The following is an 11,334-nucleotide window of genomic DNA, read 5'->3' as shown; positions in this document are numbered from 1 at the left end:
TCTTTCATACATGTCACTCTTGAGTCATTGCACATTCTGGTACACCGCCGGAGGCATTCATATAGAGTCATATTTTGTTCTAAGTATCGAGTTGTAAGAGTTATAAGTAAATAAAAGTGTGATGATCTTCATTATTAGAGCATTGTCCCATGTGAGGAAAAAAAGAGAAAGGCCAAAAAAAGAGGAGGCCCAAAAAAACAAAAAAACAAAAAAATGAGAGAAAAAGAGATAAGGGGCAATGCTACTATCCTTTTGCCACACTTGTGCTTCAAAGTAGCACCATGATCTTCATGATAGAGAGTCTGCTATGTTGTCACTTTCATATACTAGTGGGAATTTTTCATTATAGAACTTGGCTTGTATATTCCAATGATGGGCTTCCTCGAATGCCCTAGGTCTTCATGAGCAAGCAAGTTGGATGCACACCCACTTATTTTTCTTTTTGAGCTTTCATACACTTATAGCTCTAGTGCATCCATTGCATGGCAATCCCTACTCACTCACATTGATATCTATTGATGGGCATCTCCATAGCCCGTTGATACGCCTAGTTGATGTGAGACTATCTCCTTCTTTTTGTCTTCTCCACAACCACCTTCTATTCCACCTATAGTGCTATGTCCATTGCTCACGCTCATGTATTGCGTGAAAGTTAAAAAGGTTTGAGAACATCAAAAGCATGAAACAATTGCTTGGCTTGTCATAGGGGTTGTGCATGATTTGAGTATTTTGTGTGATGAAGATGGAGCATAGCCAGACTATATGATTTTGTAGGGATAAGCTTTCTTTGGCCATGTTATATTGAGAATACATGATTGCTTTGTTAGTATGCTTAAAGTATTATTGGTTTTATGTCAATATTAAACTTTTGTTTTGAATCTTATGGATCTGAATATTCTTGCCACAATAAAGAAGGTTACATTGATAAATATGTTAGGTAGCATTCCACATCAAAAACTCTTTTTTATCATTTACCTACTCAAGGACGAGCAGGAATTAAGCTTGGGGATGCTTGATACGTCTCCAACGTATCTATAATTTTTTATTGTTCCATGCTATTATATTATCCATCTTGGATGTTTTATATGCATTTATATGCTATTTTATATGATTTTTGGGACTAACCTATTAACCTAGAGCCCAGTGCCAGTTTCAGTTTTTTTTCCTTGTTTTTGAGTTTCATGGAAAAGGAATACCAAACGGAGTCCAATTGACATGCCAATTTTTGATGATTTTTTATGGACCAAAAGAAGCCCCAGAAGTAAAAGAGTTGGACCAGAAGAGTCCCGAGCACTAAAAAAAATAGCACGCTATAGTGTCGCTAATAGCACGCTATAGCGTATTGAGAATTATCTCGCTAAATATATCGGTGTACAATATCTCGCTAATAGCACGCTATAGCGCGATATAGCATGCTAATAGCATATTTCGAGGTCGGTGTTATTTTTCTATAGCGCGCTATTTTTTCATTGGTCCCGAGCCATCCACGAGGGCGAAGGGCGCGCCCTACCCCCTGGGCTCATGCCCATATCTCGTGGATGACTTAGAGACCCCCCCTAACGTGAGACCGATGCCAAAAATTCCTATAAATACAGAAACCCCCGAAAAGAAACCTAGATCGGGAGTTCCGCCACCGCAAGCCTCTATAGCCACCAAAAACCAATCGGGACCCTGTTCCGGCACCCTGCCGGAGGGGGGATCCATCACCGGTGTCCATCTTCATTATCCTGACGCTCTCCATGACGAGGAGGGAGTAGTTCACCCTCGGGGCTGAGGGTATGTACCAGTAGCTATGTGTTTCATCTCTCTCTCTCTCTCGTGTTCTTGATTTGGCACGATCTTGATGTACCGCGAGCTTTGCTATTATAGTTGGATCTTATGATGTTTCTCCCCCTCTACCTCCTTGTGATGAATTGAGTTTTCCCTTTGAAGTTATCTTATCGGATTGATTCTTTAAGGATTTGAGAACGCTTAATGTATGTCTTGCATGTGCTTATCTGTGGTGACAATGGGATATTCACGTGATCCATTTGATGTATGTTTTGGTGATCAACTTGCGAGTTTTGTGACCTTGTGAACTTATGCGTAGGGGTTGGCACACGTTTTCGTCTTGACTCTTCGGTAGAAACTTTGGGGCACTCTTTGAAGTTCTTTGTGTTGGTTGAATAGATGAATCAGAGATTGTGTGATGCATATTATATAATCATACCCGCGGATACTTGAGGTGACATTGGAGTATCTAGGTGACATTAGGGTTTTGGTTGATTTGTGTCTTAAGGTGTTATTTTACTACGAACTCTAGGGCTGTTTGTGACACTTATAGGAATAGCCCAATGGATTGATCGGAAAGAATAACTTTGAGGTGGTTTCGTACCGTACAATAATCTCTTCATTTGTTCTCCGCTATTAGTGACTTTGGAGTGACTTTTTGTTGCATGTTGAGGGATTGTTATATGATCCAATTATGTTATTGTTATTGAGAAAACTTGCACTAGTGAAAGTATGAACCTTAGGCCTTGTTTTGAAGCATTGCAATACCGTTTGTGCTCACTTTTATCATTAGTTACCTTGCTGTTTTTATATTTTCAGATTACAAAAACTTATATCTACCATCCATATTGCACTTGTATCACCATCTCTTCGCCGAACTAGTGCACCTATACAATTTACCATTTGTATTGGGTGTGTTGGGGACACAAGAGACTCTTTTCTATTTGGTTGCAGGGTTGTTTGGGAGAGACCATCTTCATCCTATGCCTCCCATGGATTGATAACACTTAGGTCATCCACTTGAGGGAAATTTGCTACTGTCCTACAAACCTCTGCACTTGGAGGCCCAACAACGTCTACAAGAAGAAGGTTGTGTAGTAGACATCAGGTAGCGAGGCACGTATTGTATTGTTGCCATCAAGGGTAAGAAGATGGGGTTTTCATCATATTGCTTGAGTTTATCCCTCTACATCATGTCATCTTACTTATGGCGTTAATCCGTTCTAATGAAGTTAATACTCTAGATGCATGCTGGATAGCCATCAATTTGTGGAGTAATACTAGTAGATGCAGGCAGGAGTCGGTCTACTTGACACGGACGTGATGCCTATATTCATGATCATTGCCTTGGATATCGTCATAACTTTGCACTTTTTTATCAATTGCTCGACAGTAATTTGTTCACCCACCGTATTATTTTCTTTCAAGAGAGAAGCCTCTAGTGAAACCTATGGCCCCCGGGTCTATTTTCCATCATATATTTTCAGATCTATAAACCAAAAAACCAAAAATTACCTCGCTGCAATTTATTTGTTTTTTCTTTGTTTTACATTTTAGCAATCTTTTATATCTATCTCTATCAGATCTCATCCTTAGAAGTGACCGTGAAGGGATTGACAACCCCTTTATTGCATTGGGTGCAAGTGGGGCGGCTGCGGGGGCGCGCGGGGGAAGGCAGGAGCAGCGGGGGGCACGTGCGTCGGCGAGGTGAGCTACGGTGACTAGCAGCACCAGAGCGCATATCAGCGGCAGTAGCGGCAGCAGGGAGGCGACGTGCAGCTGCATGCGAGCGCGCCGGGTCGCGGAACACCGACGCCAGCGTGGGGCGGGCAGAGGTGACCTGGTGACGGGGGATGGAGTGCAGCAGCGGGCGCAATGGCAGCAACGAGATGTGGTCGGGGTGGCCGACGCGGCTGAGGGAGTCCTGGACTAAGGGGTCCTCGGGCGTTCGGCCTGTTATCTATGGGACGGACTGATGGGTTGTGAAGATATGAAGGCCGAAGACTGTACCTATGTCCAGATTGGACTCTCCTTAGCGCAGAAGGCAAGCTTGGCAACCGATTATGAAGATTCCTTCTTATGTAACCGACCCTATGTAAACCCTAGACCCCCCCCCCCGGTGTCTATATAAACCGGAGGGGTTAGTCCGGAAAGGATATATTCATTACCATAGTCATATAGGCTAGGCTTCTAGGGTTTAGCCATCTCGATCTCGTGGTAGATCAACTCTTGTAACACTCATACTCATCAATATCAATCAAGCAGGACGTAGGGTATTACCTCCATAGAGAGGGCCCAAACCTGGGTAAACATCGTGTCCCCTGTCTCCTGTTACCATCGATCCTTGACGCACAGTTCGGGACCCCCTACCCAAGGTCTGCCGGTTTTGACACCGACATTGGTGCTTTCATTGAGAGTTCCACTGTGCCGTCGACGAAAGGTTCGATGGCCCCTTCAATCGTCTATAGCGACGCTGTCCAAGGAGAAACCTTCCTTCCCGGACATATTTTCGTGTTTGGCGGCTTCGTACTGCGGGCCAACTCGCTTGGCCATCTGGAGCAGGTCGATAGCTACGCCCCTTGAATTATGTCGCGGATATCCGTGGAGACTTGATCTTCAATGGATTTGAGACCGCAGCGATCGCTCGCCCTCGCTCCGATGAACATGACTTAAATCTGTCATCGGATCACATCCAGGAGATGGTCCCTGTTGCTACAACGGCCTTAGAACCGGAGCAGATCATGCCATCAGAAGCCACAGAGTCCGCGGTGTTGGAGCCGCACACGGACTCGGCACCTCGCAATACATGCATCAATGGAACTCTGGATTCGTCTCCGGCTATAAATTCCGGACCATATACGCCTGCGGACACCGAGCTAGATCGGTTATCGATCTACGAATTCAATGCCGCAGACATTTTTCAGTACTCACCTTTGGGCGATGTGCTAAACCCTTTAAATAACCTGTCATTCACGGGAGACTCGCAGCTGAACTATGTCCGGTTCGAATTAGGGGCTGACGACAGAGAATTTTGTTTCCCACCCGCCACCCACTTCATAGCCATTGTCGAGGACTTAACTGACATGCCCACTCCTGGCTCCGCAGACATTGACGGTACAGACGATGATGCAGATAAGGAGGAAGGCCAAGACCCGCCAGTCACCAGGCGCAAGACGACCACCCCTTCACATGACATGTACATGATCGATACACTTAAAAAGCCTCGCGGCAAAGACAAGGGAGATCCAGTTAAAACTCCCGAGTCACAGTCTAAATTCCGGCACCCCAAACGCTGCCCCAAGTCACACCACAACGACAATGGCACTGGAGAAAATAGTACTCCGGACGGCGCCGAAAGCAATGAAGACCCTGAGGGAGAAACATTCGAGCAGGAGGAACAGAAAAACGGGCAAGCCAGCCCTGACAAAAAGGCCCTGCCCAGCGACGGTTCGAAGGACGAAAACTACTTACCACTCTCCGAAGATGAGGAAAGCCTCGGGGACGAAGACTTCATCGTCCCCGAAGAGCCCCTCAAACAGGAGCGCTTCAAGCGCAGGCTGATAGCTACGGCAAGGAGCCTAAAAAAGAAGCAACAGCAGCTTCAAGCTGACCAAGACCTACTCAATGACAGATGGACTGAAGTCCTGGTCGCCGAAGAATACAACCTTAGTAGCCCAGCCAAAAGCTACCCAAAGCACATATCGCTCTACCAGTCCGATGATGGGGCGTTGGAGCCCATACCATCGTCACACAACACGACAGGTCGCCGGCAACTCCATCCGGATAAAGAGGCAACTCAAGCCAAACACCAGACTGCCCCACCTCGCCATAAAGGCAAGAACAACGCAGGCCACGATTACCCAGACAACCTGCGGAGGGACTGGGACAATAGAGCAGGAAGCGCAAGACAACCTGCTGAGGGAGCGGATCATGAAAACATGCTTCGACACACGATGATGGCTACCTATTCGGATGTGTCACACCTCACTGCAACCAGGCCGAAAACCACAATGGGACTCCTTCGGAGTTATGCCGCAGTGTGGCCCAACACAGAGGTGCCGCACACCCGCTTTGCTTCACTGATGAAGTAATGGATCATGAATTCCCCGAAGGATTCAAACTCGTCAATATTGAATCATACAACAAGACAACCGATCCCGCCGTATGGATAGAAGATTTCATCGTCCACATCCATATGGCCCATGGAGACGACCTCCACGCCATCAAATGCCTCCCACTAAAACTAAAAGGACCAGCTAGGTACTGGTTAAACAGCCTACCTGAAAATTCCATAGGTAGCTGGAAGGACTTGGAAGAGGCCTTCCTCGATAACTTCCGAGGAACACATGTCCGGCCACCAGACGCCGATGACCTAAGTCACATCGTCCAACAGCCCGGCGAATCAGCCAGGGAGCTCTGGACCCGATTCTTAATCAAAAAGAACCAAATTGTCGATTGTCCGGACGCGGAAGCCCTCGCGGCTTTCAGACACAGCGTCCAGGATGAATGGCTTGCACGCCACCTCGGCCAAGAAGGACCTAAATCCATGGTAGCTCTCATTGCTCTGATGACTTGCTTTTGCGTGGGAGAAGACAGCTAGCTCACTCGTAGAAGCAATAGCGCCAGCAACCAGGGCACCTCCGAAATCTGAGACGCCAACGGCAAGCCACGAGAAAGCAGAAACAACTGTCACAATGACAATGAAAGATCAGGCGACATAGCGGTCAACGCTGGATTCAGTAACCCCAAGCCCGGTCAGCGGAAGAAGCCATCCAAGGCGAATCAAGACGAACCATTGAACCTAGATAGGATATTGGACCCTGCCAGATTCATGGCCACCCCGATAAACCAGCTAATCATACCAACAGAAACTGTTGGGTCTTTAAACAGGCCGACAAGCTCAACGCCAAACACAGGGGAAGGAAGCCGCCAAGCGACAGGGATAACGGAAAGGTTCACCAACGAAAAACCGGGGATCTAAAGCAGCCTCCACCCGAGGATCAACTACCCCTAGAACGGGAATAGCAACACGGCTTCCGCCGCCCACTCCGTACACCTACAAAGTTTGTACCGCATGTACATCATTACGCACTCAAGATACCATGGGCATCGGCGAAAGCACAATACGGACAAGCCTGCGAGCTCTCCAGTAACTTTTTTCTACATATAATTATTTATTTTCTTTTTATCTCTTCTTTCGATACCCTTTAAAAAATAGGTGACGGACAGCATAAAAATCAGAAATTGGCTCTATCGGAGTCCGGATCCGTACACCCACCTAAGGGGCTATGTCCATCAAGGATTCCCCCCACCAAGGACTGGCGACACAGACGTGCGACAGGAGGTCCAAAATAACTTTTTGTAGACCCCACTCTCTATTTTTCGAGCCTGTACTATGCTTGTTCCTCCGCCTCCAACCCCGAGCATGTCAAATCACACGGGGTGGCTTTTATATACATATATCATAAATAATCATCGGCATATCGCTCAGTTACCAGTAAACAATATCCGAACTAATCATCCGTATGGTTTTCCTGACAAATATGGCTCCTACGGTTATTTCACAGAAATACCTTAGCCTAACCTGCCAGGGGCTCGGTGTGGGAACAAATGAGTTGCCAGTAAAAAGTCCGAACAACTCCATAGCATACTTCGGCGTCGCAAGTTTGGCCTTATATGCATCGGCTCCGAATCATTATCTTGGGTCAATAGTTGGGTTGCCCGGCTCCTGTGCTTGCTACCCTATGTTCCGCTCTATCGGCTAGGGTGGTAAAGGGAGAACTATTGCGATTGTGCCCTGGTCTAAACCGGACGAGCACCTCAGTAGAGAAAGCCGAAAACTGACTGTCATGATGCGGCGTGAGCTGGTCAACCACTTGACGACTTATTGGAATCTTTCGCGATTCTCCGTGTCACACGAGGGGTCTTTTTCAGATCAAAAATGTAAGGCACCATACGCCGCATACATACCAGGGGCTATGTCATAGCCCCACCATAAAACTCCTATGGCTAAGTGAAAGTGTTAACGCCTTATAGTCTGATTGCCTGGTTCGCTGCATTATCACCTCCTTAATGGACCAAGACGTTGGATAAAGAGTGATTAAATGCTTTTCCGAACACCCCTGTACTTCCTACGAGGGGGCTAAAGCCGACGACTGGAAAACTTTCAGATTATATCAAAACGGCCGCACATGAGGAATTCAAGCTTTCAAGCAAAACATAAATAGATTAACTATAAAACTGTTTGTTACAATTTTCATACACCTCACTCGAACATTATGTCTTTTGAGCACTGACCCTCTACAAAGCGGGCGGCCTCTAGGACGTCTTCAAAATAATGCTCCGGTTCCGGATGGCCCTTGCCTTTGGGTGGACCCTTCGTCGCAACATCGATGGCCTTCATCTTCCCCCAGAATGTCTTGACTCAGGCAAAAGCCATCCGTGCACCCTCAATGCACGTTGACTGCTTCACAGCGTCGATACGCGGCACCACATCAACAAGCCTTTGCACTAAACCGAAATAGCTATTCAGAATAGGCTCGGTTGGCCACAACCGGACTACAACGTCCTTCATGGCAGCGCCGGACATCCTATGAAGTTCGACCCATTGGGACATTTGTTCATTGAGCAGCAAAGGGCGCTTGGATGCACCAAACTGCGACCAAAAAAGCTTCTCCGTTGCATATCCATCTCGCGCTTGGTAATACTGCGCCGCATCAGTAGAACTCTTCAGAAAGTCCAAGAACTCGTCCGGAGAACTCCATACTTGGTTGAGCTGGGCATAGTTCGGGTCGCCGAACTTAGTTTGCAGCAGAAAGGGCTTTCCAGCCGCAATCTCCCTCGCCTGTCGAACCTCCTCACGGGCCGCTCTGCATTCCGACCACGCTCCTCTCGCCTCTTGTAAGGCCTTCTCCAGATCAACCGTTAAGGCTTCACTCTCCTTCTCCAGAAATTCACAGCGGCCGGTAGCATTCTCCAGCTCGAGCGTCATCGTGGATATGTTCTCCTCATCTTGGCGCTGTGCAGCTCGTTCGGCTTTTAATTCAGCCGATGCCTTTTCGGCAGCAGCATTGCTACGCCAGGCCTGCTCCTTGGCCCGGGCCAGCTCCGCTCGAAGAACTTCAACGGCAGCAGCACCATCTGCAGCCAAAATTTCAGCATCATGCTTATACCACAAAAATGTACGAGGATTGCCCCGAATACATACCTTGCGACTCGTCAAGACGCATATTGATTAAAGCAAGATCATCCCCTGCCACATCAAGCTTCCGCTGCAAATCGGCAATTTCCATAGTCTGGGAAGCGGCCAAGGGAGAAGAAGCCTGTGTTAAGAGTTGATCAGGTTAGTCCTCAAATAGTCCTTTTCGATCCTCCGTTTTGCTTCCCAGCGGAAGCCAACCCGAGTATTAGGGACTACTACCTATACACAGGCGCATCTTTGTAAATGAAACATAGCTTAAAACATTAGGTTGCAAACCTCGAAGCCCTTCAGTAGGCTCATGAAGGCTTCATTTAATCCGCTCTTCGCGGACGAAATCTTCTCAATCACTGTACCCATCAAGGTACGTTGTTCCCCCGAGACAGATGCTTTCTGCAACATGTCCTGCAATATATCCGGAGTCTCTGGGTTCCCCGAGGCTGCCCCAAAAGCACAATCATCCTTTGAAGTAATTGGCTCACCCGTCTTCAAAATTTCTGGCGGCTGTGAACCAGAGAGGCCGGGGCTTCGGTTATCATCAGCCCTAGAATCCCGGATGGTCAGAGATCCACCTTTGGGCACTGCCTCTTCTGCCCCCCGGTTTAAAGGGGCCCTCCACTATGACACTTCAGAGTCATCCGCCTTATTGGGCGAGGAGGCCGGAGGAGGCGTCTCGCTCTCCATCATCTCTGGGAGGAGACTCCCCGAAGAAGAGGATCGCCCCGAACAATCCTGTGCCGACCTGTAAAAATGCATAAATGCATTACGTGTATCTTTGGTAACAATAATGGAGCGGAACACTATCAAAGTACTCCGAATTCTCTTATGGTTAGGCCGAGGGCTTGTCCCCTTGTTGGAGCTGCTCAACGGCATCGCTTTCCAAACCCAAGCCGGTCGACGGTGGCATCTTGCCCTTCTTGGGAGACCGCCCCTCCCCATCTTCGGAGGCGGCCCTTTTCCTCCTGTTCGGAGAAGGGATACTGGGTCCTTTTCCGCCTCCGTCTTCGGGCGAGGAAAGGTCGATTTTTCCGGATTCAGTGTCCGACTTACCTCCGGAACCAAGGTCATCTTGGATCTTTTCGCCCTCCCCTACCGGTGCCTGGTATGGCACCGAGGCCAGCATCCTTGTCAACACAGGAGTAGCTGAGTCCTCGGGAAGGGGAGCCGGACACCTAATCAATTCCACCTTCTTTATACAGCCTTGAAAAAGGATGATATTGTTGGTATCTTGCCACTGGGTATTTGATTATGAAGTATTTGGTAAACGAGTACTTACTGGGGTGTCCGGATGGTTGCAGTCAAGGCCGACATCTTCGGTGGTGTCCGGCCATTGCCTTTGTTTCCCGAAGACTAATCTCCACATTCCTTCATGTGTTGTGCCGAAGAAGTTCTGAAGAGTCTGTGGCCCTTCTGGATTGAACTCCCATAGGCGGAGAGGCCGTTGCTGGCACGGCAGGGTCTGACGAACTAGCATTATATGAACGAACGCTGGCTACGTCTATGTCCCTCTCAATGAGGCTTCAGATGCGACTTTGCAGAGTTCGCACATCATTCGTTAATCCCCAGTCTAGCCCCTTATTAATCCACGATGCAAGTTGAGTTGGAGGGCTGAGTCAAAATGCGGGCGCGGTCGCCCACTTGGAGCTGCGGGGCTCGGTGATATAGAACCACCCCTGCTGCCACAGATCGGAAGATTTGGCGAAGGATCCTTTCAGCCAAACGGCGCTAGCAAGCTTGCTCACTGTAGCGCCGCCGCACTTGGCCTACTCCCCCTCTACCACTCGCGGCTTTACATCAAAGGTCTTGAGCCACAAGCCGAAGTGCGGAGGAGTTCAGACGAGGGCTTCGCACGTAACAATAAACGTCAAGATAAGAAGAATAGAGTCCGGGGCCAAATCGTGGAAGTCAAGCCCGTAATAGAACATGAGCCCTCGGACGAAGGGGTTAAGTGCAAACCCTAACCCGTGGAGTAAGTGGGACACGAACACAACCCTCTTGCCGGATCTGGGGGTGGGAATAACCTGCCCCTCGGCAGGAAGCCGATGATGGATTTCAGGAGTCAGGTACCTCGCCGCCCGAAGCTTTGCGATATCTTCCTCCGTAACAGAGAAGCTACCCACCGGCCTTGACGGCTAGATCCGGACATGATTGGGGCTGGTGGCGACCGTAACCTGGGTGTTGGAACTCGGGGTAGCAGGGGTTGAGGAAGAGGCAAGTGTGGAAGAAAAAGACGGGTTTGTACCCCTATATAAAGGTTGCAAATATCAAACGTCTCCTCTCGGGCCTCAAAAACTTGCTTGTTTCCAAGGAGTTGTGCCCAAGCGACGGTTGGGTTGCCCATGTGCGGGTCGACAGGAATCCCCTAA

This window comes from Triticum aestivum, chromosome 5A (assembly GCF_018294505.1).
Source record: "Triticum aestivum cultivar Chinese Spring chromosome 5A, IWGSC CS RefSeq v2.1, whole genome shotgun sequence".
NCBI classification, from domain to species: Eukaryota; Viridiplantae; Streptophyta; class Magnoliopsida; order Poales; family Poaceae; genus Triticum; species Triticum aestivum.
The sequence above is the reverse complement of the archived record's forward strand: the minus strand, read 5'-3'. Positions refer to the sequence as shown.